Here is a 25,453-nt window from a genome sequence, read left to right on the forward strand (position 1 = left end):
GCATTTAAGGGTGAAGCATTGAACAAATGCAAGGGTTTCCATCCCTGATTCTCTAAGAACAGGCCTCTTGATGAACATCCCTGTAACGTTATCACCCTTTGTTACAATTCCCCGAGAGGCTGTTCACCTGCATGGGGGAGCCCACACGCAGGGACAGCCTGGCTGGGGTTGAACTGGCTCCACCACCACTGGCTGTGTGACCCAGGCAAGTCCATTCCTCGGAGCCTTGCTATCCCCATGCGTAAAATGGGTCTGAGCCCCCCCTCCCTAAGGTTAACCAATGAGCTGATGAGTGCTGAGCCCTGTCATGGGTTGAACTGTGTCCCCCAGAAGATACACTGAAGCGAACCTGGTACCTGTACATGGGAGCTTATCTGGAAATAGGCTCTTTGCAGGTGACCAAGTTAAGATGAAGTCATTAGGATCCAACATGAGAGGAAGGGGAGGCAATGGGACCCTCACAGAAACGATGGGCACCTGAAGAAAGAGGCAAAGACTGGGGTGATGCATCCATGAGCCAGCGAACACCAAGGATTGCCAGCGACCAGCAGAGCCAGGGGAGAGGCACGGGACAGAGCCCCTCTCAGCATCTCCAGAAGGACCCACCCTGCCAACACACTGCTGTGGACTTGCGCCCTCCAGCACCGCGACAGAATAAATTCCTGCTCTTACGAGCCACCCGGCTTGCAGCACTTTGCTAGGGCAGCACAAGCCGACTAAGACAGACCCTTAGAAGAGGGTCTGGGGCAGTAAGTGCTGTGTGTCAACTCGTGCCATTAATTGCTTGTTTGATGTCTGTCTTCACCATAGACAGTGGGTCCGAAGATCTGATGTTCCCTCAGCAAATACTGAGCACCTGCTGGGTGCCAGGCATGTACCGGGCGGGGACACATGTTGCCCATCTGTCATGCATGCCCTGCCCCCTAGTTTATGTTTACAGATAAGCAGGTGAGCTGACCTAGAGACCACCCTTGGGGATGTCTTTCCTACCCTATAAGGCTCAGTCTGTGTCCAGCTTCTTAAAGCCCAGGGGGCAATGTCTGTCCCAAGGAGGAAGGTCAGTGCCCAGCACAATACCAGGCCCCCGAAGGTGCTAATGAATGTCCTAGTTGGGGGCCTGGGGAGCCCAGCTCCCAAAGTGTGCCCCCACCCTCACCCTGGACCCACAGAGCACTCTGTGACCTGCTCCCTGGAGAGTCTGGCGCTTCCAGCCCCACCTCCTTCCCCCTCAGGGCCAGATTCCGGGCTGGGGAGCATGTGAGCACTTAGTTATTTGAACTTTATGAACACAATGGAGCCAGCGATGCTTAAAATGCTTGTGTTAATGGCGGTGGTCTGCAGTTTCATTTCACTTCAGTAAGAAGCATCTGCTGTGAGCAGGCGGCAGGCACAGCCAGCTCCCCATCCCAGGGGCTGCCCCCCCCCAGATTCCACCCCCAGAGGAAGGCTGTGCTGGGGCCCCCGGGTCTCAGGAGAGGAGCCCCTTGAGGCTGGGGCCGGGAGTAGGACAAGCAGACCCCCAAGCTGGTCCCTCCGTCCTTCCTGGCCAGGACCAAGGGGCCTGAGGAGGACCCCAGGACCACCCAGCACTGGCCACTGTAAAGCTCGTGGGGCTGGGAGGGGGCGGAGGTGCGAGGCCCGGCCCTCGAAACTACTGTGCTCTTCCTGCAAAGTCCCCGAGGGAGGCAGCTGTGACTGTGCCACTGACCCAGCTACACGTCAGTCACTTTGCCTCTTGCTGCCTCAGTTTTCGCATCTTTAGAATGGGCGCCCCGTAACACCCACATCAGAGAGTTGCTGTGAGCACTGAGGCCGCATGGGGGGAACCCCTGCAAAAACCACCTGACCAGGCACAGGAGGAAGGCTGGCCTCCTTCACTGCCAGGGAGAGCCCAGGACGGCTGCCAGCAGCCCCGCAGGGTGGGGTGGGGGCCGGCTTCTCCACCCAGCTCTGGCTGGCACTGTGACAAAGGCAGCGTGAATCATACAGCTGGGAACATAACTGGTTGTACCCGAGTTGGGAACAAAGTGCCTCTGGGGCTAGAGAATGAGCATCTTGTCCCCCACCCGCTGGACCAAAGGTGTGCCAGTCCGGACGTAGTGCCAGGGCTACAGGGAGGTCCCGCTGGGAAGGGGGATCTTATAGCTGCTCTGGAGAAGCAGGAGGCAGGCACTCAGCCCCAGGGCCCCCGCCAGGAGCGCGGCGCCCAGGGCTCTGAGGAAGGAAGTCCTGGTCCCGGTGTAGGAGCCGGGCGCCGCGATGCCCAGCAGCGCCGTGCTGACCGTGAGCGGGTAGAGGATGGAGACGCCCACGTTGAGGGCAACGATCTCGCGAACTTGGCAAACAGGGCGATGACGCAGAAGAAGCGGGGCACCGTGGCGATGACCGGGGCGAGGGCGCTGGGGACGGTGGCCACGCCCACGTGCCGCGCGGCCTCTGGCGTCCGCCACTGGCGCTGCGAGTGGGCACCCTGGGTGTGGGTGAGACAGAGCTGCGGCCCCAAACGCCGGAGGGGATCCCACCCTGCCTGGGACTTGGGATGGGGGCTTGGACCCGGGTAAACACACGCGCTGTGCAAGGCCAGCCTTGCCCCCGTAGGCCCGGTTCCACCCCCGTGAGGGAGGATGACCGTGCCTGCTCCACGGGGTTGGAGGGAAGACGGGGCGGCTCCCCTGCGGCAGCGCCCAGTGCACAGCACGCGGTGGGGGCGCGTTCAGCGTTGCCATGACCAGAACACTGATGCTCTGCATAGCAGGTCCTCAAAAATGGGAGCCCTGATTGGAGCTGACTTCCTTTTTTTGACCAAAAGCAGCTAAATGTATAACCAACTGAATTTACATATTTATGAATACTTCACACCAATTCCAAACCAGGAAAAAAACAAAAGCTTTATGAGACCCAGAGCTGGGTTTGGCCCTGAGGACAACGGTAAGTCCTCACTAAGCCATGAGGGCCAGAGATGGGGCTGGTGACCTCACAGTCACAACCAGAAGGGCTCAGATCTGTTCCCCCAGCTAGAGAATGAGACGGACTCAGGGAACGTAGAAGCAGGCAGGGCCCTTGGACGTCGCCTGGCCTGACCCCTCGTGCAGGCTTAGGGAGACAGGCTAGGGGAGTGGACCCGCCCAGGGCCCACAGCGATGCTGGGTGGAGCTGCCTCCGAACATGAGCTTGAGTCCCTAGGCGTGGAGAGGCTCCTAGAACACAGCCCCGTTGGGCACTGGGCTTGGGGGTGTGTGGCTACCCTTGAGGGTCCTCAGCAGCACCGGGGGGTGGGAGAATGTTCATTGGGGAGGGGAGGGGCAGGCAGGCTGCTCACCTCGGCCTAGGGTGGGGACAGGTTCTCTCCAGCCAGCAGACAGCCCTCGACCAGATGGACGCAATGAGGATGGACAGGGAGATGGTTTCCACAGCGCCCATCTCCCAGGCGCTCCAGTACATGATGGTCACCACCAGGCAGACGATGCCTGCAGAGGGCAATGGATGGCGGGGGGGCAACTTGGACTAGCCCCACCCATCCAATCCTGGAGGGGTGGTGGGTGAGTTCAGAGGGCCCTTGGAGAATGCGCTGAAGTCTACAGTGGAGCACCCCCAGCTCTGGTGACCAGTGGGATGGGGAGGGACAGGGCCAGAGAGAGCAGGGGGGACCCGAAAGAGGGGTCAGGTGCTGCAACACATCGCTGGGCTGAGAGCTACCACCTGGTGACATCTGGCTCCCCTCGGGGAGCACACAGTCCTATGAATGATTGTCACAAAGGCTCTTTTTGCCTGGGGTGGGAGTGGGGTGGTCGGGAAGACTGAAGAGATGGGACACTTAAATGTGGAGAGAAACCGGCTGACCTGAGGCCACCAAGGAGACCCTGCCCACTCCTGGTCCCCGGCCCACATGCCCAGGATGCTCAGGAGCACGGGCAGCAGGAGCAGCACGTGGGTGGGGAACACGGCCACCGCAGCCACACAGATGAGCAAGGAGAGGGCCAGACCGTACAGGGAGCTCTGCACCCCTGGAAGGTGACAGGAGAGGGCCCTCAGCTGGGCTGCACCACGGGGCACCCCTCACCCCCTTCTCCCCATGGCTCAAAGGTACTGGGGCTACAAAGATGGGCACTGTCACAGCTAGCTGTGTTATTCTGGGTAAGCCACTTGACCTCGCTGAGCCCCCATTTCTTCATCTGTATAATGGGGGTAATAGCAGTACTTACTCCACAGCCTTGTGTGGAGTTTAAAGAGAGAACACAGGTCAGGCCTCCAGAAGGGCTCCCAAGGACAGAGAGCTGTCATCATGGTCATTACCATGACTTTTTAGGTGGCGAAATTCAGGATCAGAGAAGGGGCCTGATGATCCTGCAGGTGGGGCCCCCAAGTCTGGCTTCTGATTGGTGCTCCCAGCCACTGTCATCCCAGTTTCTCCAGGGCCCTTGGCCAGATTTGAGAAGACAAGTGTGACTGAGACAGACCTGGCCCTCGCTGCCCAGGTCACCTCCCCATGCCCCTGCTGCCACCGCCCGCCCTGCCGAGACCCAGGGGTAGGGGGGCTGGGCTGCCGCTCGCCTCCGATCTCCATGAAGATCTGCTTCCAATGCTTGCAGGTCTGGAAGCCGCGGCGCAGGGCTGAGCCCCTGGGAAACGTCTGCAGCTGCTGCTTCAGGAAGCTCTCCCAGCGCAGGTAGTCTCAGAAGGTCTGGAAGGAGGACTTGCCCTTGTGCTTGGTCTGTGGGGACATGAGCCAGTGAGAGATGGGTGGACAGCTGGGGTGGGTGAGGGACGGGTGGGGGCCTATCACCCTGTCCTGGTGACAGCCAGTCTGCTCTGTAACAGCTGCAGCCAGCCCTCCACCACCTGCAAATGGAGTGTGCTGTGGGGGTGGGGGTGGAGGGTGACCCCATCCAAGACCACCTCCACCAGCCTCTGGGTGCACGCGTGACTCTTAGAGCGGCAGCAGATCCCGGTACAACCAAAGTCCTTGTCCCTTCCCAACAGAACCAGCTTCAGCTCCCAGAGCCCCCAGCTACCCTCTGCCCATGCCGCTCCCTCTGCCTGCACTGCCGGCTCCCGCTCCTCCTTCACGGCTCATTAGGGTTCCGTCTCCTCTGGGAAGCCATCCTGGATGCCCCAAGGCCAGCATCCCCTGGGCTCTGCGAGCCCTTGGTACTTCCACATCAGAGTTCACATCACTGCCTGGCAACCTGCCCACCTCCTGGGCTGGACTGTGAGTCCAGGAGGGCAGGTGGCCTGTCGGGTTCATGGTGCCCAGCTCTGGAACTGTCATAGATGTGACCTCACTGGTCCAATTCTGCTCTGCCTGAGCACAAGCCAGTTTAGGGTGAGTCTGTGCACGTTGGGTCTGAGCGTTGGTGGGGTCAGCTGGGAGGTGATGTTCTGTTGTTTGGAGAGGCCTGAGAGGGGATTCTCTCCTCTCTCAAACTGCCTGTGGCTTCAGCCTTAAAAAGGAAGGAAATTTGGACACGGGCACCAACATAGATGAACCTGAAGGCCCTTATGCTAAGTGAAATGAACCAGTCGCCAAAAGACCCATGCTGTGTGTGAGGGACAGAGAGGAGTCAAATCCGTGGGGACAGAAAGGAGCGTGGTGGCCAGAGGAGGGGAATGGGAAGTCAGTGTTGAATGAGGACAGTTTCAGTTCTGCAAGATGAAAAGCTTTCGAGATGGGCGTTGGTGACAGCTGCACAGCAGTGTGAATATGCTTAATTATTTATTAATTTATAATAAATTATAATTAATTAATTGATTTAATAATTAATTGTTACTGAACTATACGCTTAAAATGGTTAAGACTGTCAGTTTTTAATATATATTTTAACACAATTTTTAAAAACTGCCTGAGCTTTGAACTGGAGTCTGCATTAGCCTGGGGCTCACTGTGGGTTTGAGGGGGATCTGGGTCCTCCCCATGGTGGCTGGCGGTTTGGTTGCTCGGGCCTTCAGCGGCACAGGTGGCGGGAAGGAAAGCAGGGCTGGGACCAGAGAACAAGAATTGCCCACTTGCCACCTTATTCTCGTCCCCGAAGGCCTTCAGGGGAGCGATCTCACCACAGCTTCTTGATGACTGCCAGAGGGCACACAGGCACCTGTAACCCTATTCTTTAGAGGCGGAACTAGAGGTTAGAGGGAACGAGTGGCTTGCTAGAGGACACAGAGCACAGGGAGATCAGAGCAAGGACTGGAGCCTGGGGCTCAGCGCAGAGGCAGCAGGGGCAGACTCAGCAAGCCTCAGCGTGAAGCGCCAGGGCCGCCCGCGAGGCCCAGGTCGGGGACGTGGGTGCGTGCACGCATGTGTGTGCATGCGTGCCTCCTTGGGCAGAGCCCAGGGAGTGTCAGGGGTGAGAGAGGAGGCAGTGAAGTGTGGGATGGCCAGTCCCCTGGCTTCTAATCTCTCCTGGGGAGGCCCAGCACAGCGGGTTCTGTGGCCCAGAACCTGGCCCCTCACAGTGAGGAGCATCCTGGACTGTCACCTGCCCCTGCAAAATCATGTGAACCCTGGGCTGTTAGGGAGGGAGGGTGCTGGCAGCTGGCAGTCATCCTATGTGACAAAAAGGCTGAGCTCAGTGGTCAGCACTCAAAGTTGACGCTCATTAACCCTGTGACCTTGGGCAAACAACTTCACCCCTCTGGGCCTCAGTATCCCCTCAGAAGAGTAATCCCACTGATCTTCTCTGGGGTGGGGGGACCGGCGGTGACAGCGCACTCTGTGAGGTCAGCACACTGTCCTGTGCCTGGTGGCCTACCCGGGGCTCACCGACTCGAAGGCCATGGAGATCCACTGCACGCGGCCATCCTTGACACCCACGGCCCCATGCGACAGCTGACCTGGGAGCAGGTGGGGCTCGGCCAGCTCCTTGCACTCAGGGTGCAACATCTGCGGGAAGGAGGAGATGCTGTAGCCTGTGGGAGAAGGACAAGAGGTGGGTCGGGGTGGGGACCTGGGAAGGGAGCACCCCTTCCCCGCGATCCTGCCTGCACACGTGCACTCACCCATCTGGATGTGAGTGTGCAAGGGGTACACGCCCCTCCCCTAACCTCCTAGTTTTAAAAAGTGCCTAGAACCACTGGCACCATCATCGAGAAACCTACATCACCATTTGCCATCGGGGTGGAAAATGACACCTTGCGCCCTCTCAGGAAGAGCCCTGGACCCAGGTTACTGCTGGAGGGCCAGCCCCTCCTCACTCCAGATGTTGGGAAATTCCTCCTGCAGGTTCTCCCCTGAACACCGCACACCTCCCCACCCATGTGCGGCTCTGCGCTAATTCACCTTCAGGCCCGAGTCTGCTCTCATCCGGAAGATTTGCACACTCCTCACCCCAGTGTGGATGAGGCCGGAAGCCCCATAAAAAGACCTGCAGGACCCCCAGGCAGGGCCACTAGTCCTCCCAGCGCCATCTGGTTTCCTGGCCCAGAGGTTCTATCTCACTTTTTGCCTCTGAAATGGCTTACTTATCCCTAAAATTCTATTGGTTCCCTGAGCTCACTCCTGATTGATGATTGGTTATTTCCTTCATTCCTGATTGGTCCATTTCCCTAACTTCTGATTGTTCCATTTGTAGCACTTAATTTGCATGGAGCTCACTACTGATTGGTTATTTCTCTCTCTCCTGATTGGTCCATTTCTACAAACCTTGTTCCTAATTAGTCAACTTTTGTTATACCTTATTTGCATATGACGCTGCAAAGCGTAAACTGGCAGGCTATAAAAGCCTGTGTAAACCTATAGCTGGGGTCTAGATTTCGGAGTGTTAACGTTTCTGGGCTTGTGGGGTAATAAACCTGAGTTCTCCAACTCTGAGAGCTGCTTGGTTTCTCGCCCAAATCCAGGTTGCTGTCACAACTGAGCTGTAACACGTATTTTCTGCAACACAGACCCCTTCAAGCAAATGTTTGCAGACATCTTCGTTCCTGGCAAGTGTATCCTCAGGGCTGTCCACCCTTGACCTGCCAGTCACCTGAAGGCAGCCACTGCACCGTGCGTGCTTGGCTTCACCAGCTCCCGGCTCTCTGCAACGGCTTTGCAGAGGTGATACAGGTAGGTGACTGATTTCTTTGAAGAGATTAAAGCTGTTGTCGTATGATGCTGCCTTTTCCCAAGGAGACACATGCCAGGGCAGCTGCTTAGTGAATCAGGAGCTTAGCCCTGGGTCCCACCCCTGGGGAAAAATCTCCTGCAGCTCCTGCTACCAGCCCTCGGAACCCTCTGCCTGGTCGCCGAAGGTCCTGCCCCTAGCAGCACCTCTGCTCTCTCACTGGTCACCCTGCATGGGTCCCTCTTTCTCTCCTGTGCTTCCCCTCCTTGCTTTTACTCACAGTGAATACACCTGGGTTGCCTGCTTTTTCCTCTCCTGGACAGTCAAATCCTACTTGTCCTTGGGCATCAGACTTCTCTTTTCACCGCCTCCCCACCCCTCCCCTGAACACCTGCAGACTCATGGTCAGGACTGAGCGGATCTCCTCTGACCCCACCTGGCTCCTGAATTACTTTGTGCCTGAAATCCTGTACACTCAGTCAGGCTAACTTCTCAAGGCAGGGGTGATGATCAACTGTATCTATGGCCACGGTCCTTGCCCCGCATCTCAGTTCCCATCACGTGCCAGGGAGACACCCACTCACAGCTCCACCAGCTTCTCTCCCCTTCACTGCCAAGGGCCCAGCACCGTACACAAACATACACAAGGGGAGAGACTTTCCCGAGCAGACAGCACCATGGCCGAGGCACGCAGCAAGGGCTGTGGGCACAGGGAGGGCCTCCTGCAGGAGGAGGAAGAGAGCAGGAAGTCTTTATGCACCTGTATGCTCACCTCTATTCCAGCCGTAATTACGCGGGGCAGCCGGTCCGGCCCCACTGCACCCAGATTCCTGGGCGATTTTAAGAGCTCGACCCTGCTTAGCCTTCAAGAGAAATGGTACCCCAAGAGCCTGTGGGGGGCCTGTCTGGGCCAGTTGAGCAGTCAAAGAGCCAAGATGGAGTGTGGGGAGCTGGGGTGGTGGCCTGTGGGTTACTACTTGTTTGCAAGCCTGGTGTGATTGGGCCCTTTGGCACTTGCCCAATGTGAGCTCACGTACCGGGTCTCTGATGACATGGTTGTCCACCTTCCGCATAAGGTTGGGACCAAGAATGCCAAAGAACACAAAGACCATGGCCTCTGTATCCACCAGCGGCCGCACCACCGGCTTCCAGCAGCCTGTGTTCACGCAGGGGTTGAAGCCGAAGGTGGCGGAAAAGCGGGCCTTGGGCACTGCAGAGGGAGTCACAGCTGTATGGGGAGGCGGGGCTCAGCCTCCCAAGGTCCCACTGCTGCCTCCCTGCAGGTAGCCTTCTCACTGGGCACGTACAAGACTTTGGTCGGCCCATCGGGGCTTGTGGGACAGGACAAGTACAGTTTCCTGTGGAGGCAAAGGAGGCCTGGACTGAGGTCGGGAAGGCCGGGAGGAGTTGGGGAGGTGGGGCAGACGTGGCTGTGTGCAGGGACTAGAAGTGCACGGGGGGTGGACTCGGGCTCTCCTGGTGCGGGGATTTGGTTGTAGGTTCAGGGCTGGGGTTTGAACACTTGTTCTAGTCTAGCCTCACCACATGGCTCAGCTTAACGTCCTCCCCTTTTCCCCCTGTCTGTGTCTGTCTCCTTGCCTGTGGCATGAAGGGTGGAGGAGACCAGCAGTTTCCAAAGTGTTCTCCAGGGGGTGCGAGAGTTCAGAGGGGCCCCAGGGCCAGCCTGGGGGTTGGGGAGGGTCACTGCTCAGAAGCCCCCTGCCCTGCTGTAACCCGAACAGTCACAGAGCCTCAAGATTTTATTTAAGGAAAGGATTTCACGGTCAGCTTATTCACCGTGGGACTTGATGTAGCTCAAGGTTCTTTCTAGAATGTTCTGAATTCACCCAGGCAGCCAGATCCCAGTGGCTATTGTGTATGTGCAGAGGCAGCCCAGCCCTGGAGGGCAGGCAGAGGGACCCCAGTGCCATGCCAAGGTGCGCCAGGCTGGAAGGGCCCGAGGAGCCCGTCTTGGTCACCCCTGGGCCTCCATACCACACCCCCACCCCAAGCAGAGTTCAGCCTGGTGTGGGTGCCCAGTGCCCCGAGGCCAGGCCCTGTCAGAGACCACATCCCTGTCCCCATTGCTGGCTCCGCACTGCCATTCTCTGGACTACGACAGTGAGCTCTTTCTTTCAGGGCACATATTGTAGTTTGTAATGACGTTGTGCTTGACTTGTTAGCTGCTGTCTCCCACTAGCCAGTCCGAGGGCAGCAGCCATGTCTGTCTTGTTTACCGTCCCCAGCATTAGCCCTGGGCCGGCTCATAGTCGTGCTGAAGGTTTGTTAAATGAATGAATGGATGAAGAGCAGATCTTCTGCTAACACAGCCTTAGCTGTCTGAACATGGGAGAAGGAAACCTGGGAAAAGATGCCCCCAGCTATCTCGGAGATCCTTGAGGCACATAATGCGGTCACTCGCATTTTGGGGCACTGACTTCATGCCAGGCACTAGGCAGGGCATTCATATACGGTAGGTAAATAGAACAGAGACGGTCTCTCTCCTGCCTCCTCACAATCTGAGGGTGGGGGAACATTAAATATATATCTGGTGAATTAATTACATAGATTGTGTGGCGAGTGCCTTCGAGAGGAATGCAGAGTGTACTCAATCATTCATTCATTGATTCACTCATTCAGCAAGTGTTTACTGAGCACTCGCTCTGTGCCAGGCCCTGGGCCGGGTGCTGGGGATACAGCAGGGGCCACAGTCAAGGTGCCCGCCGCAGGGTGCCTATGTGCTCCTGAGGGCAGATAGCTAATAAACCATAATAAACCAGTAGGTCAGTATGACTCCAGGTGGTGATGGGAGCTGGAAGGAGAGCAGAGGGGTGACGCCCAGGGAGAGACTATGCATGGCTATTTCAGGCGGGACTGGTGTTCTGGTCAGGGGCAGCCTCTCCCTGGGAGGGGGGGTACCTCTGGGCAAGGACCTGAATCTTGAGAAGAAGTCAAGCACATGAGGAGCTGGGGAAGAGCATTTTAGGCTGAGGGAACAGCAAATGCAGAAGTTCTGTAATGGGAACTGCTGGGTGTGCTGAAGGGCAGCCAGATGGCCACCGTGCATCCTGCGGGGCCACCCAGAGGGACAGTGGCAGATGGGGGAGCAGATCGTGGGCGTGTCATCTCGGTGTTTCCCCCTTGCCAGTTCCAGGCAGGGAACTGTCTGAACAAATGTGTGGAAATGGACATGGGTTTCTTAAAGGTGCCTGCTGGTGTCTCTTATTGGGGGTGAGGTAGTGGGGCGGGCTGGTAGAAACCGGCCTATCTGCAAGGTTACTGGGTGTGCTGCTGCTCTTTGGTGGCCACATAGAAGCTGAAGTCAAACTTCCAGCCCCGCTTGGCATCACAGGCCCAGGTCGTCACCATCCACTTGCAGGAGGGGCTCACTGCCTGGAGCAGCCCTGCTGTAGACATACAAGTGGTCAGCTTCTTGGTGAAGTTACCAAAAAGGGCTCTATACACCTAAGTGGATGGACAGAGACAAGACAGGTGGCTCCGGGAGGCTGCCTCAGGCTGGGCCCAGCCTCAGGCTCTGTCCGCTCCCTCCTCGGAGTGTTCCCTGCCCCCTGTCCCCAGTTCAGACCCCAGAGTAGGGGACAGAGTTCCGAGCAGAGACTCAGGAGACCTGGGTTCGAGTTCAAAGATGGGGGAAATCCTTCTTCCCTCTCTGAGCCTCAGTCCTTGCTTCACCTGAGGACCTACTCACTCCGGGCCAGGCCTGAGCTGTGCCCTGAGGATACGGCAGCAGGAGAGGTGTTTGGTCCCTGCCCACTGCCAGCTGCCAACCATGATGGCTTCAGATTTTTAAGGGCTTTGAATTAAATATAAGGATAAGACACAGGATGAACGGGCAGCAGATGGGGAGGGCAAACAGAGGGATGGCCAGGACATGGCTCTGGGAGGAGGTGGCACTCACGCTGAGACCTGGCTGGGGCATCAGCCGCACAGTAAGTGGGAAGGAAAGCTTTCCAGGCAGTAGGACAGCGGTGCAAAGGTCAGGGTCAGGAAACTCCTCACACCCCGTCTCTGAGATGGAAATACAAACCCTGAACAAATAAGGGGACAGGCGTGATGGTAACCCTGGGGTGTAACGTGTTAAAGAAACAAATCGTTCCCGAGAGGGAGAGCCGGAGGCCCAGGCTGGCCCTCGGACGCCCTTCTCTAAGGTGCGGGAGCAGCTGTCGGGAGCAGCAGTCTGACCAGTGGCTCCCACTTACTGAGCATTTACTGCACCCCAGACGTTCCGTAACGCACAGACCTTGCCTCGTGCACCTCCAACAACCCTGGCTGGTACCTTTCATATCCCTGTTTCACAGATGAGGAAACTGAGGCTCAGAGAGAGTAAGTCACCTTCCCAAAGACACACAGGTAATAAATGGCAGTGCCAGGACTTGAACCCAGGTCTGGCTGCCTCAGAAGCCCGTGCTCTCACCACCCTTTGGGTCCCTGCCACTGACCTGGCTGACAGTGGGAGAGGGTCCTCATCTGCCTGGAGCAGCTGCATCCTCACAGACCCTGTCCCCGCCCCTCACATGGTCAGTGCTCACCAGCGCAGCATTGAGGGCCCCCCCAGTCGTGGTGACTAACTTCACGGCAGCCCCGGCTCACCTGGAAGGAGGGCACCTCCCCGTCCCCGGGGAACACGACCTGCCAAGGGGCAGGTAGGCTGGCGTTGAGGGAGAACCTGCAGACAGCCGGGTGGCCTTTGCTCTTCCCCTTGGAGACATACACCGTGCCTGGGGCGTCTAGGGACAAACGGAAGGTGGAGGAGGGCTGACAGTCACCTCGACTGGCTTCCCCTGACCCTGTAGCAGCCCACTCTCTGCTCTGCTGACCGAGGAGCTGAGCCCCGACCGTGGGCTCATCTCCGAATGCTGGCTCTGCCCCTCTCCTGGATCAAGCCCAGGGCAGTGATGGAAGAAAGGTCGTTGGCAGTGGACATTGGGGTGGGATGGCGGCATAGATGGAAGTGGAGGTGGCGGTGTTCCCTGTGATGGGGCGGCAGCACAGGTGGAGGTAGTGACGAGGATGGTGAAATCATGGTGAGGTTGTGCCAGTGTGGGGCTGTGGTACTGGCAGCGGTGTTAATGATGGGGAGCCCCGTGCAACTGGTGGGGCTGTGCTGGTGATGGCGATAGTGGGCACAGAAGGAGTGACGATGGCCATGGGGCAACAAGGATTAATGCCCACATGCATCCCAGCGTCCCACCTCTGATGGTGAACCCAGAAGGGATAAGCCAGCATCCAGCATTCAGGATGCCGCAGCCCTCCCCCCGACACTCAGGACGGGTTTGGCACACAAGGCAGGTTTATGGGGCACCACAGGGCAGACTTGGGTAGCGGCAGGAGGGGTTCCCACTGCTCTGGCTGAGAGCTGGTGGGACGACAGGCAAGGGCCTCCAGTTCAACACCCTCCCCCCACCCAACCCTTCCATAGTGACCCAAGAACACAAGCTTTTGTTCTTGGAAAAGAAAGATTGGATTTAATCCTCTCTCCCCACAAGGTCCTTGCACCCCTGCACCAGGCAGGACCTCCCAACACCCCCACCCAGCCAGTGCCCGCGCCCCACTGACCCTGCAGGGTGGCCCCAGGCCGGCTGGCCCAGGACACCCCTCAGCCCCGCTGCTGCTTCTCCAGGGATGTCTGGACGTTGTTCTGCAGGCTGTGGGGCTTCTCCCAGAACAGACCTACCCCCCCGCCCCCGCTGTGTGAGGGACAGAAGGGCCTCCCTGGCAGGGCCCTGCAGAGACTAGGACAGTGATGACCCCAGGGACACAGGCCCCAGGGCCCTCAGCTTGAGAAAGGATTGCTGTCAGCGGTCTGCAAGGAACTAGATGGAACTGAAAAAACACCAAATGTTGAATTTACTAGACTCTTAAGACAAAAGAAAGAGACCTGCCGGCCCCACCCAGAGAAGGACCCTCTGAAGCTCTCCCTGCTCACACTCGGCACGTCCCTTCTCCCTCTTCCGTCAAAGGGGCGCCTCCAGAGGTGGGCCGAGGGCCCAGGTGGGGTGCCGCGTCTCAGGAGCTCAGCAACGTGCCTGGCTCGTGGAAAATGTTCAATAAACAGGAACAATTAGAAACGGCATGTTAACAACAAGCAGAGATGAGGGGAGACCTCCCGTTTTGCGCCAAACATGGTGGGTGATTTTTCAGTTTTGCTTTTTAATGAAAGGAATTTTACATCTTCAAAAATTTAATCTTCACGATAATCCTAAGAGGTCATTATTAACTCCATTTGACAGAGAAGCAAGCAGACGTTCAGGGAGGGAACAGGACCTGTAGGGGAAGTGAGAGGCAGGGCCCCATCAGGATGGGTCTTGTCCACACCTAAGGCCGAAGGTCTTTCTGCTACAAAATGAAGGGGTCCCTTTAAGAGGTAGTTCAGAGGCTGAGATGCAAGGGGCTCGGAGCTGGACTCTGGCTGAGGTTGGCCTGGGGTTTGTCTGTGAAGTGGGAGCAGACATGGTTTTTTCCTCAAGGCCCCGAGGGACGGCGGGAGGATTTGTAGCGGCAGCAAGAGTGGAGTGGGATCTGATGCCCAGGCAGGCGGGAAAGGAGCAGGGGACGTGGCCAGGGCTGCCTCCAAATTAGGAGGAGCTCTTTGGGCACCTCTCTGAGCTGCAGTTGATTATCCTGCATTTGGCTAATGCCATTATGGGGGGAAGGTCAGGTTAATCTGAACACCGCCCTAATTAAATGAAGACAATGACAGCTGTCAGCGGGGCTTTCCCCAGGAGCTGGAAGCACTCACCCAAGCGTCTTCTCATTTGGTTTCCAACCATCCAGCAAACCTGCGCGGCCCTGGATTGACTTCCCTGACCCCAACCTGACCTCACACTCCCCTCTGTAAGATGACGGCCTGGATCAGACTAAGGCAAGGAGATGTCTTCATTTCACCTCCTTATTCATCCTCCACACGCACTCCGTCACTAAGTTCTACAGATTTTTTTCTCTTAAAATCCTCCTGACTTCACCGCCACCATCGGCCATGCTCGCCCCAGCCCCCGCCGTCTCTCTTCCAGGTGATGACTACACCAACCTCCCACCTGGTCTCCCAGTCAGTTCCACGCTGGATCTCCAACCACGCAGCACCTGGGGGGCTCAATCATTACCCCTCTCTGCTTAAAACCCTCCACTAGCTTCCAGTACAATTATGGTAAAATCCGGACTCCTCACGTTAGCCCACCAGGCCCTGGCCCAGCCCATCTGGCTAGTCCTAGCTCCTGCAAATACCTCTCTCGAAGCTGGTCCCAGTCATTCCTACCTCAGTGCTCCCCTCTGCCCAGACCTTTCCTCTTCTCCCCTTCCAGCTTGGCTGACTCCTTCCTTTTTTACTCCTCTCAGTGAGGCTAAGTCCTTCCCATTTGTCAAGTTTTGGCTTAGACATTCCTTCCTTCAGGAAGCCTTCCATGATTCTGAGCTCCCCAGGGACCCCACTTTCCATTCACCACAGCTCAGATCTACTATTACGTGGCCTGTCCCAGCAGTGGAACAAACTCCCTGAGCTCAGGAGCCTGTACTGCCCAGTGGAGTCTCCCCAGCACCAGCACAGCTGGCATCCATGAAGTATTTGTTTAATGAAATGTGGGCACACTGAGGCTTAGAAGTGGAGTGATTTGCCTGAGGTTACGCAGTAATGGGGAGGCTGGATGTGCCATCTCTCGTCTTTGAGATCTGGATTACAAAGAGGGAAGGGTCCCACAGGGGCCAGGGCCACCCTGGCTGGAAACCCTCACCTGAACAGGTGATGCAGGAGATGCCCTAGGCGCTCAGGTTGTATCTGAGGTCCAGCAGCACCTGGATGTTGGTGTCGGGCCGGAAGAGCAGTGGGGCCCAGCTGGCAGGGCGGAACTAGCTAGCAAACACCAGGGACAGGATGAGGATGGAGACGAATATGCCTGCGAGGAAAGGATACCACGCGAGGCAGAGCTGCGGCCCGGGAGGCACACTCACAGCCGGGGCCTCCAGAGCTCTGGGAAAGAGCTGCTCCCTTACGGGGGAGGGGTGGGAGAGGAGGAGAGGGTGTCCCAAGGGAGTGGGCAGAGGCCCAGCATGCCAGCCTCTGAGAGAGGCTGCTGGGGGTCAGTCCTCCGGGGGAGGGGCTGGCAATGTGCATCACTTGGAGGGTTAGACTATAAGCTACAAGCTCACTTCTAGACAAGAATCAGCCACCATTCAGAGCCCTTACCAGTTATAAAGAGCCAGCACATCCACCTGATCTTACACAGCCCTAAATATAGTCAATGATAACAATAATAATAACAATAACAACACAACTTTTTAAAAACATTTTTTATTGAGTTATAATCATTTTACAATGTTGTGTCATATTCCAGTGTAGAGCACAATTTTTCAGTCATACATGAACATACATATATTCATTGTCACGTTTTTTTCTTTGTGAGCTACCATAAGATCTTGTGTATATTTCCCTGAGCTATACAGTATAATCTTGTTTATCTGCTCTACATTTTGAAATCCCAGTCTGTCCCTTTTCACCCCCTGCCCCCTTGGCAACCACAAGTTTGTATTCTACATCTGTGAGTCTATTTCTGTTTTGTATTTCTGTTTTGTTTTTTTGTTTTAGATTCCACATATGAGCGATCTCATATGGTATTTTTCTTTCTCTTTCTGGCTTACTTCACTTAGAATGACATTCTCCGGGAGCATCCATGTTGCTGCAAATGGGATTATGTTGTTGGTTTTTATGGCTGAGTAGTATTCCATTGTATAAATATACCACATCCTCTTCATCCAGTCATCTGTTGATGGACATTTAGGATGTGTCCGTGTCTTGGCTATTGTAAATAGTGCTGCTATGAACATTGGGGTGCAGATGTGATTTTGAAATAGGGTTCCTTCTGGATATATGCCCAGGAGTGGGATTCCTGGGTCATATGGTAAGTCTATTCCTAGTCTTTTGAGGAATCTCCATACTGTTTTCCACAGTGGCTGCACCAATCTGCATTCCCACCAGCAGTGTAGGAGGGCTCCCCTTTCTCCACAGCTTCTCCAGCATTTGTCATTTATGGATTTTTGAATGATCGCCATTCTGGCTGGTGTGAGGTGATACCTCATTGTAGTTTTGATTTGCATTTCTCTGATAATTAGTGATATTGAGCATTTTTTCATGTGCCTATTGATCATTTGTATTTCTTCCTTGGAGAATTGCTTGCTTAGGCCTTTTGCCTATTTTTTGATTGGCTTGTTTGTTTCTTTCTTATTAAGTCATATGAGCTGCTTATATATTCTGGAGATCAAGCCTTTGTCGGTTTCACTTGCAAAAATGTTCTCCCATTCTGTAGGTTGTCGTCTTGTTTTGCTTATGGTTTCCTTTGCTGTGCTGAAGCTTGTAAGTTTCATTAGGTCTCATTTGTTTATTCTTGCTTTTATTTCTATTGCTTGGGTAGACTGCCCTAGGAGAACATTTTCAAGATGTATGTTAGATAATGTTTTGCCTATATTTTCTTCTAGGAGGTTTATTGTATCTCGTCTTATGTTTAAGTCTTTGATCCATTTTTGAGTTCATTTTTGTGTATGGTGTAAGAGAGTGTTCTAGCTTCATTGATTTACATGCTGCTGTCCAGTTTTCCCAACACCATTTGCTGAAGAGACTGTCTTTATTCCATTGTATATTCTTGCCTCCTTTGTCGAAGATGAGTTGACCAAAAGTTTGTGGGTTCATTTCTGGGCTCTCTATTCTGTTCCATTGGTCTATATGTCTGTTTTGGTACCAATACCATGCTATCTTGATGACTGTAGCTCTATAGTATTGTCTGAAGTCTGGGAGAGTTATTCCTCCAGCCTCTTTCTTTTTCTTCAGTAATGCTTTGGCAATTCTAGGTCTTTTGTGGTTCCATATAAATTTGATTATGATTTGTTCTAGTTCTGTGAAATATGTCCTGGGTAATTTGATAGGGATTGCATTAAATCTGTAGATTGCATTGGGCAGTGTGACCATTTTAACAGTATTGATTCTTCCAATCCAAGAGCGTGGGATATCTTTCCATTTTTTAAGTCTTCTTTAATTTCCTTCATCAATGGTTTATAGTTTTCTGTGTATGATTCTTTCACCACCTTGGCTAGTTTTATTCCTAGGTGTTTTATTACTTTGGGTGCTATTTTAAAGGGGATTGTTTTCTTTACTTTCTTTTTCTGTTGATTCATTGTGAGTGTAAAGAAATGCAACTGATTTTTGAACATTAATCATGTAACCTGCTACCTTGCTAAATTCTTCAATCACCTCTAGTAGTTTTTTTGTGGACCTTTTAGGGTTTTCTATATATAGTAACGTGCCATCGGCATATAGTGACACTTTTACCTCTTCTTGTCCAATTTGGGTCCCTTTTATTTCTCTCTCTTGCCTGATTGCTGTGGCTAGGACTTCCAAGACTATGTTGAATAGGAGTGGTGAGAATGGGCGTCCTTGTCTTGTCCCAGATTTTGGTCGGAAGCTTCTGAGTTCTTCACCGCTGAGTGCTATGCTGGCTGTAGGTTTGTCATATATAACTTCTATGATGTTGAGATATGTTCCCTCTATACCCACTTTGGTGAGACTTTTTATCATAAATGGGTGTAATAACACTTGACTTGCATTGAGCACTTACTGCATGCCATGCACTGGGCTAAGTTCTTCACACACCCTATAGCTTTCCTCACAGCTGCCTTATTTGACGGACACTATTCTTTTCTTTCTATGGACACTATTCTTATCCTCAGTTACACTATAGGAAACCAAGGCTCAGACCCAATGGCATAGTGAAGGTGACACTGCTCGTACGTGGCAGAATCAGGATTCCGACCCAGCCAAGCTGGCCTGACTCCAGAGCCCAAGCGCTGAGCTCTGCTCTGCTGCCCAGCACGGGGCTGGCACTTAGCGGGAGCTCAACAAGCAACAACTATTGCGGGACCAGCTGTGTTCTACGCAGGAAGGCAGTGAGGCTGAGAGAGAGAGAGGGCCACCAGCCCAGGTCTCTGACCTCTAGCTCACTAGCAGGACAGGGGTGGACCCCCAATGCCTGCCTGTTCTTTGGAGAAGGGTCTGTCTCCATGCTGCAGGCACTGGGGAGAAGCTTCAGGAAGCGGGGAAGGAGAATGGAGAGCTCAGTCACCCACAATCACCCAACGGCTCTTGACAGCCAACCACAGGACCCAGCGGTGCAGCAGCTCCTGCAGCTGGGCAGTGAGCTGGCCCCGGCTGCCCGTGTCGGGGGCTGGCTGCAGGCCTTCGGGGGGCACAGACACCAAGGACACATGTCTCAGCTGCAGCGACACTGCCAGGGCAGAGCAGTGGCCCATTGGAGGCCTGGCCCATACACGAGTCACAGCCCACCCTGGTCTCAGTCCTCTCCAGGGAAGCCCAAATGCTTGATGGGGAGCCCCACGGCCCTCTCATCCAGCCCCTGCCTTTTGCCCAGCCTGTGCTCAAACCAACCCCCCGGTGAGGCAGGCCCTGGGTCTCGCCAGGCTCAGCAGGGCAGGCAGCCCCAGCTCTCAGCTGACTCCTCCTCCGCATCCGGCCAGGGGAGTCATCCTCCAGGTGGGGCCCAGGCCCTGCGCTCGGAGCGGCAGGCACGTCCCCGGGGAAGCACAGGGAGCTCTCGCTGTGGTGTGAGGAGGGGAGAGGGGGGAGTCCTGGGTGTCCAGGGAGGGTGGGCGAGCCCAGGCACCCCGCCGCCGCTGACGTCTCACGCAGGACATGCAGCGCAGATGTCCTGCGCCCCACTTCTGTCCAGCGCCATCTCTCCTGGGCCCTCAGGTGCCACTCTTCCTCCGGGGAGACAAATGGCGACAGCAGCCGTTACCAGGAAGGGGGGTGACAGCACACAACTGCCCACACATTGAGACCAAAGCAGGGGAATCGCACCTCCGCTGTCGTGCGGCCCTGGGGCCCTAACCCTGGGAGGGGAGGAGCGGGGTTGGGCTGAGGATGCAGCTGAGGCTGCGGCTGGAGGGGACGTGGGGGGGGGGGCCTTGCCTAGGGACTGGGAACAAGAATAATGCGCGAACTTGATGAGTGCTGTGTGTCGGGCAGTGAGCTGGCGCCCCGTGAGGATGCTCTCAGTCCTTACAGGGATTATACGTACCCATTTTACGGAACAGGAAACTGAGATGCAGAGCAGTTAAGTAATAGGCCCAAGGTTCCACAGCTGCCAGGCAAAGAGGCTGAGGCCGGAGCCCATGACTGGGCTGACTACAGTGCCCACTACCCCAGACTAGGGGCCGGGGAGGGGTGGGCCTTGGTTGGTGTCTTTGTAGAGATTAGAGAAAAAAAAGCTCTTTACCCAAGACACTTTGCTTCTATGTCACAAAACTGTCATAGAAATAGTCACATCTGAATGTCCCCAGTGCAGAGGGCTGTGCCTCAGCCACAGTGCCCTTGTGCAGTGCCCAACCTGGGCCACCAGCCATGGTACCCTGAAGGGGAGTGTGAGGAGGAGAGCTGAGGAGTCCATCCTAGGCAAAAGGCTGGGCTCCTTGCTGGGCTCTCATGTCCTTCCTGCTCCTCCTTGGCTCAGGTGGACACTGTCATGGGCCCCTGACATTTCCGCCTCTGTGTGCCCTTCCCCAAGCCCAGATCTTCCATCATTCCTCAGTGCTCCCAACCCAGGCCATCACCAGGGACAGATTTCTTCATATGACCATCTCTCCCTCCCTAGACCACATGGTCCATGGCCCATGAGACCCTAACTCCTCCACCTTCAGCAGCAGCAGCAGCAGCTCTGCACCAATCAGTTCAACTCTGCATGGGGCCTGCTGCATCTAAAAATTGTTCCTCCCCCAAGGGAGGGAACCCCGAGGACATTCAGTGCGGTGCCTAAGAGTGTGGGATTAAGAGTCAGATTATGGGGTCTAAATCTTGGCTCTGCTGCCTGTTAAATGGGTGACCTTGACAAGGTTGCCCAACCTCCCTGAGCCTTTGTTTCCGTGTCTGTAAAATGGGTGAAATAAGAGGACCCAGCTCCTTGGAGGGGAGGCAGTAAGATCTCGTACAAAAGTGCTCTGCCCCCTTCTCAGCACACAGTAGGTGACCACAAATACAACCACCAGACAGGACTCTCTCCTTCCTCTGCTCCCCTGGTGGTGCCTGGCACAGGACTAGGCATCAGAAGGTGCTCAATGCTGAATCACAAGGCTTCTGGGAGAGGGCGGTGTGCTGAGTGGCCCCCAAGGTCTGCTATGGATATTCAGTGAGAGGAGGACATGGCCCACTGCCCCTCCGCTGGCCCAGCTCACCTGGTCTGGCAGGTGCTCTCCAGTGGTGCCACATAAATGCACCAGATGCCCAGAGCAGCGGGCATGGTGAAGGGCACAGCCAGCCAGCGGCAGGACATGATGAGAGACATCAACAGGCCAAAGTCATGGATGGCCAGGATCTGGTGGTGGAGAGATAGAGGGGGGTGTGGGGCTGCCAGGCCTGGAGCCCAGGGAGCCTGGGGACTCTGCACCACTAGACTGAGGCAGGATGAGGAGGCCGGGGCTGCTGGGATGGAGACACTAGCCTAGGAGGGCATCAGAGGGCAAGGACTGGTGCTCGGGGCATGGGAAGGGAGGGAGAGTCCCACCTCTGGTCCCTGCTGCAGGCCTCTGCCCGGAACAGAACCTGGCACAGAACAAGCGCTCTGTAACTGCCCTTACATGAGGACAGAGAGGGACACCCTGTTGGAGCGGGTCATGGGGTAGTGAGGGGGAAGGGAGAGAAAGCCACCCTGATGGGAACGGGGGCTGGGCCCAGGAGGAGTGGGTGTGTGGCATAGTGTCAGAAGGCAGCTGCAGCCGACAAGCAGAAGAGCCTTCACTGGGGAGTGCTTTCACAACCGTCTCATTTCAGTCCCTCATGATCCACACGTTAGGAAAGTGAGACTCAGAGAGGTTAAGCAACCTGCCTAAGGCCACAGCCAGAAAATGGCAACGGTAGGGTCTGAACCCAGCTCTGCCTGTTTTCTGGACGTGGCTCTCTAGGAAGGCCTAGAGAGAACCCCAAAGCATCAGGTGGTTTCTAGATGAGCTACTCAGCCCAGGTCCTAAAGCCTCTCAGACTCAGGCGGGCTCACTGCCTCTCAGCACCGCAGCCCTGGCCCAAGAACCTTCTCCTGAGCCCAGCTCGGAGACCTGGAGGAGTGTGGGGCCAGCGAGAGGAAAGTCAGTGAAGGGATGACGATGTGGTGTGGAGCCGGTGGAGGGAGAGAGCTCCAGACCAGGGGGCAGGAGGCTCAGGCAGGCTCACCACTGACAGTTCTGGGACCTTTGGAAACTGCCAAACAACCCTCAGGGCAGAGGCTGGATGATTATTATGAGAATCAACAATAAACACTATTTGTATTATTATCATGTTCCCATTTGCTAAGGTCTGGTGATGGCGATTAGTAACAGAAACTCTAGGGATGTGGCAAGTACCTTGAGGCACAGGCTGGTGTGGCTGCAGGAGAAGGGGTGGGTGGGAAGAGCAGAGACCAGAGGCCCAGGGTGCCTGGGAGGAACGGGAGGCCAGGACAGGGGCAGAGGGTGGTCCCCCACCTGGGAGAAGATGTTAGCCGCGTCGGCGGCAGCCGTGGTCAGGGGGGTGAAGAAGGTGGCCTTGCCTGCCGTCCGGATGGTGTGGAGCATCCGCAGCTGCGGGTCCTCCAGGTGGGTGGCCTGGCGGTAGGTGTTGATGAACACAAAGACGTCATCCATGCCTACGGGAGGGGGTCCCGGGCCAGCCGGGTGGCTCAGGATCACTCTGTTGTCCCCAGGGTCAGACCCAACCTGGGCTGAGAATCCAAGCCCCACCCTCCATGCTCCTTGGCCCTATGCCCTCCCCAGAACTGGGCCCCTTCCTCCAAATCTTAGCCTCCTCCCCACCTTTCCCACTGTTCTTAATCTCCAACCAGCATGCCTACCTGCTCTTTCCACCTCCCGGAGGCTTCACCCACAATATGAAGAGGATCGCCCACCACTCATACTCTGCCAACCCCAAGTCTCCAAGGTCTGAGAGGGGACTTTTTGGAGCCCCCATGGAAGCCAGTCTTCGGACCCTGGAAGAAGATTCTTTTGGGAACAGAGTTCCCCAGTGGGAGGCCCATTGCCATGGCGATGGAGGGAACTCACCAATGCCCACTATCACGAAGGCGGCCAGCCCACTGAGGATGCCCAAGTACTGGATGCCGAAGACCATGTGGTACAGGAAGAGTGCCACCAGGCAGCTGAGGCCGATGCTGGCGATCCCAAAGAAGGACAGGAACACTGGGCAGGGCAAGGGGCACAGGGGATAAAGTGGGGAGACCCAGCAGAACACACTCCTTCAGTGTCCCTGACCCCTGCTGGGTCCTGCCTCACACACCCCCAACCCCGGGGAGTGCCTTCACCATCCCATCTGTGCCCAGTGTAGTTCTCTACACCCAGAAAAGGGGCTGGGCAGGAGGCCTGAGAGGCAGATGAAGGCATTTCTGAGCAAGTCAGGTTGTTCATGGGCCCTCATCTTTGCCGAACTTACCCCAAGTGCCAGTAGGGAATTATACTTTTAACATCTGTCATCCCAGCAGACTAGAGGTTCCATGGAGGTAGGAAGTGTAAACGTGTTGTTCACCACTAGAACTCTGGCACCTTAGAGCATCTGGCACACAGTTGGTACCCAAGTAATATTTGTTACATTGATGAACAAATGTCTTTTCCATTTTTGAAGGCGTGGCCAACCTCTCACTGACTTGGGCAATACAGAGTACCTGCTGCATATGCAGAAAGCAGCAGCCAGGGCACATGGGGAGGTGGCAGTGGGAAAGTGAACCGGGGGACTAAGGGCAGCTGGCCTGGGACTGAAAAACAGGCTACAGAATAATCCATAACGTGTCCAATACTCTAGACCCCCCAAAACATATCAGCAAGGTTATCAGCAAGAATACTGTCAAAGGGCAAAAGGTTCAACTGTGGGAGGTCCTTGCAGTAGGGGCCCTCAGGTGTGGTCCAGCCTGCCACTGCACCGCAGTCACCTACCTGGGGTTAGAAGGTGATGTCTGAGCACCTCTCCCCCGCCAGCAATGGCATGGCAGATTTAAGACCAGTTCTGGCATCCCTGAGTGGGAAGGCTTTGTTCAGAGAGAAGCACACTGGGAGGAGAGAAGGGGCTGGCTCCATGCGGGGTCTTCAGAGAAGCCCTACCTGAGCAGGAGGTGAGGATGTAGACAAGGGCTGCGATGCAGCTGCTGCTGCTGAAGGCCGGGAGCATGTCGTTGTAGAAGGTTCTGCATACCTCGTGAACAAAGAGGTCCATCCACGCCGTAGAGAACCTGGACTTTGCTGGGGGAGGGAGGGCACAGAAAGATGGCATGGATCAGAGATGGAGGAGGAACAGGAGCCATCCACCTCACCAGACACTCTCTACCTTGGTTGTAAATTACGATCGCCGGGGGGCTACCAAGAATCCTGATGTCCAGGCCATACTCTAGACAGATGAAATCAGAATGTCTGGGGTGGGACTGAATGATCAGTGCGGTTGAGACCACTGCTCTACACAGATAATAATCAATTACAGCCAAATTCTATGTCATCTTCCAATTCTCAGTTATTCACAGCAAAATTCAAAATTCAAACCAGCTTCTAGATATTCAGTTTTACACTGTTATTCAGAGTGCATCTAACAGAATTTATTATTATTTTTTTAATGGAGGTACTGGGGATTGAACCTAGGACCTCACGCACGCTAAGCATACGCTCTACCACTTGAGCTATACCCTCCCTGCAAAACATAACCAGGCTGGTCAAGTTGAGTTTTAAAATACAAACAGGAGTGAGATCTGCTTCTGGCCAAGAAGGAGTAACAAGATGAAACCTAGATTTACCCTCCCAGTGAAACTAACCCCAAAATGAGAAAATATATCAAACAAGACCCTGGACATGAGACACCAAAGAGAATGATGATCTCTGAGAGATGAGAAACATAATGGGCCCTATGATTACCCTGACTCCCTGGTTTGCAAGAGTTTCCAGGCCTCAGTGCAGCCTAATATATGGGTTATTGGACTTCTCAAAAGAGGCTGAAAATTTTCCAAACTTGATGAAAACTATAAATTGATTCAAAAAACTTAAGCAGCAGACCCCAAATACACACACACACACAATGAATAAAACTACAATGCACACAATTAAATTGCTCAAAATTGGTGACCAAGAGAAACCCTTAAAAGAAGCCTGAGCAAAAGAAAGATGCATTACACATAGAGAAACAAAAATAAGGAATGACAGCAGATTTCTCTTCAGAAACGATGCAAGTGAGAGGATGATGGGGCAAGAGCCTTTACCTACTGGGAAGAGTCACCCCAGAATTCTATACTCAGCAAAAATATATTTCAAAAGCAAAGGCAAAATAAAGTCTTTTTTCAGTATACAAAAGCTGAAAGACGTCATCTCCAATATCCATGCACTATAAG

The 25,453-nt window shown here is 55.0% G+C and overlaps 1 pseudogene; it reads right to left on the minus strand.

Annotated features, from left to right (window-relative positions):
* Positions 1-2,108: 2,108 nt before the first annotated feature.
* Positions 2,109-24,465, minus strand: LOC102541460 (protein dispatched homolog 3-like; annotated as a pseudogene).
* Positions 24,466-25,453: the final 988 nt, after the last annotated feature.

This window comes from Vicugna pacos, chromosome 15, assembly GCF_048564905.1.
Source record: "Vicugna pacos chromosome 15, VicPac4, whole genome shotgun sequence".
Taxonomy (NCBI): domain Eukaryota; kingdom Metazoa; phylum Chordata; class Mammalia; order Artiodactyla; family Camelidae; genus Vicugna; species Vicugna pacos.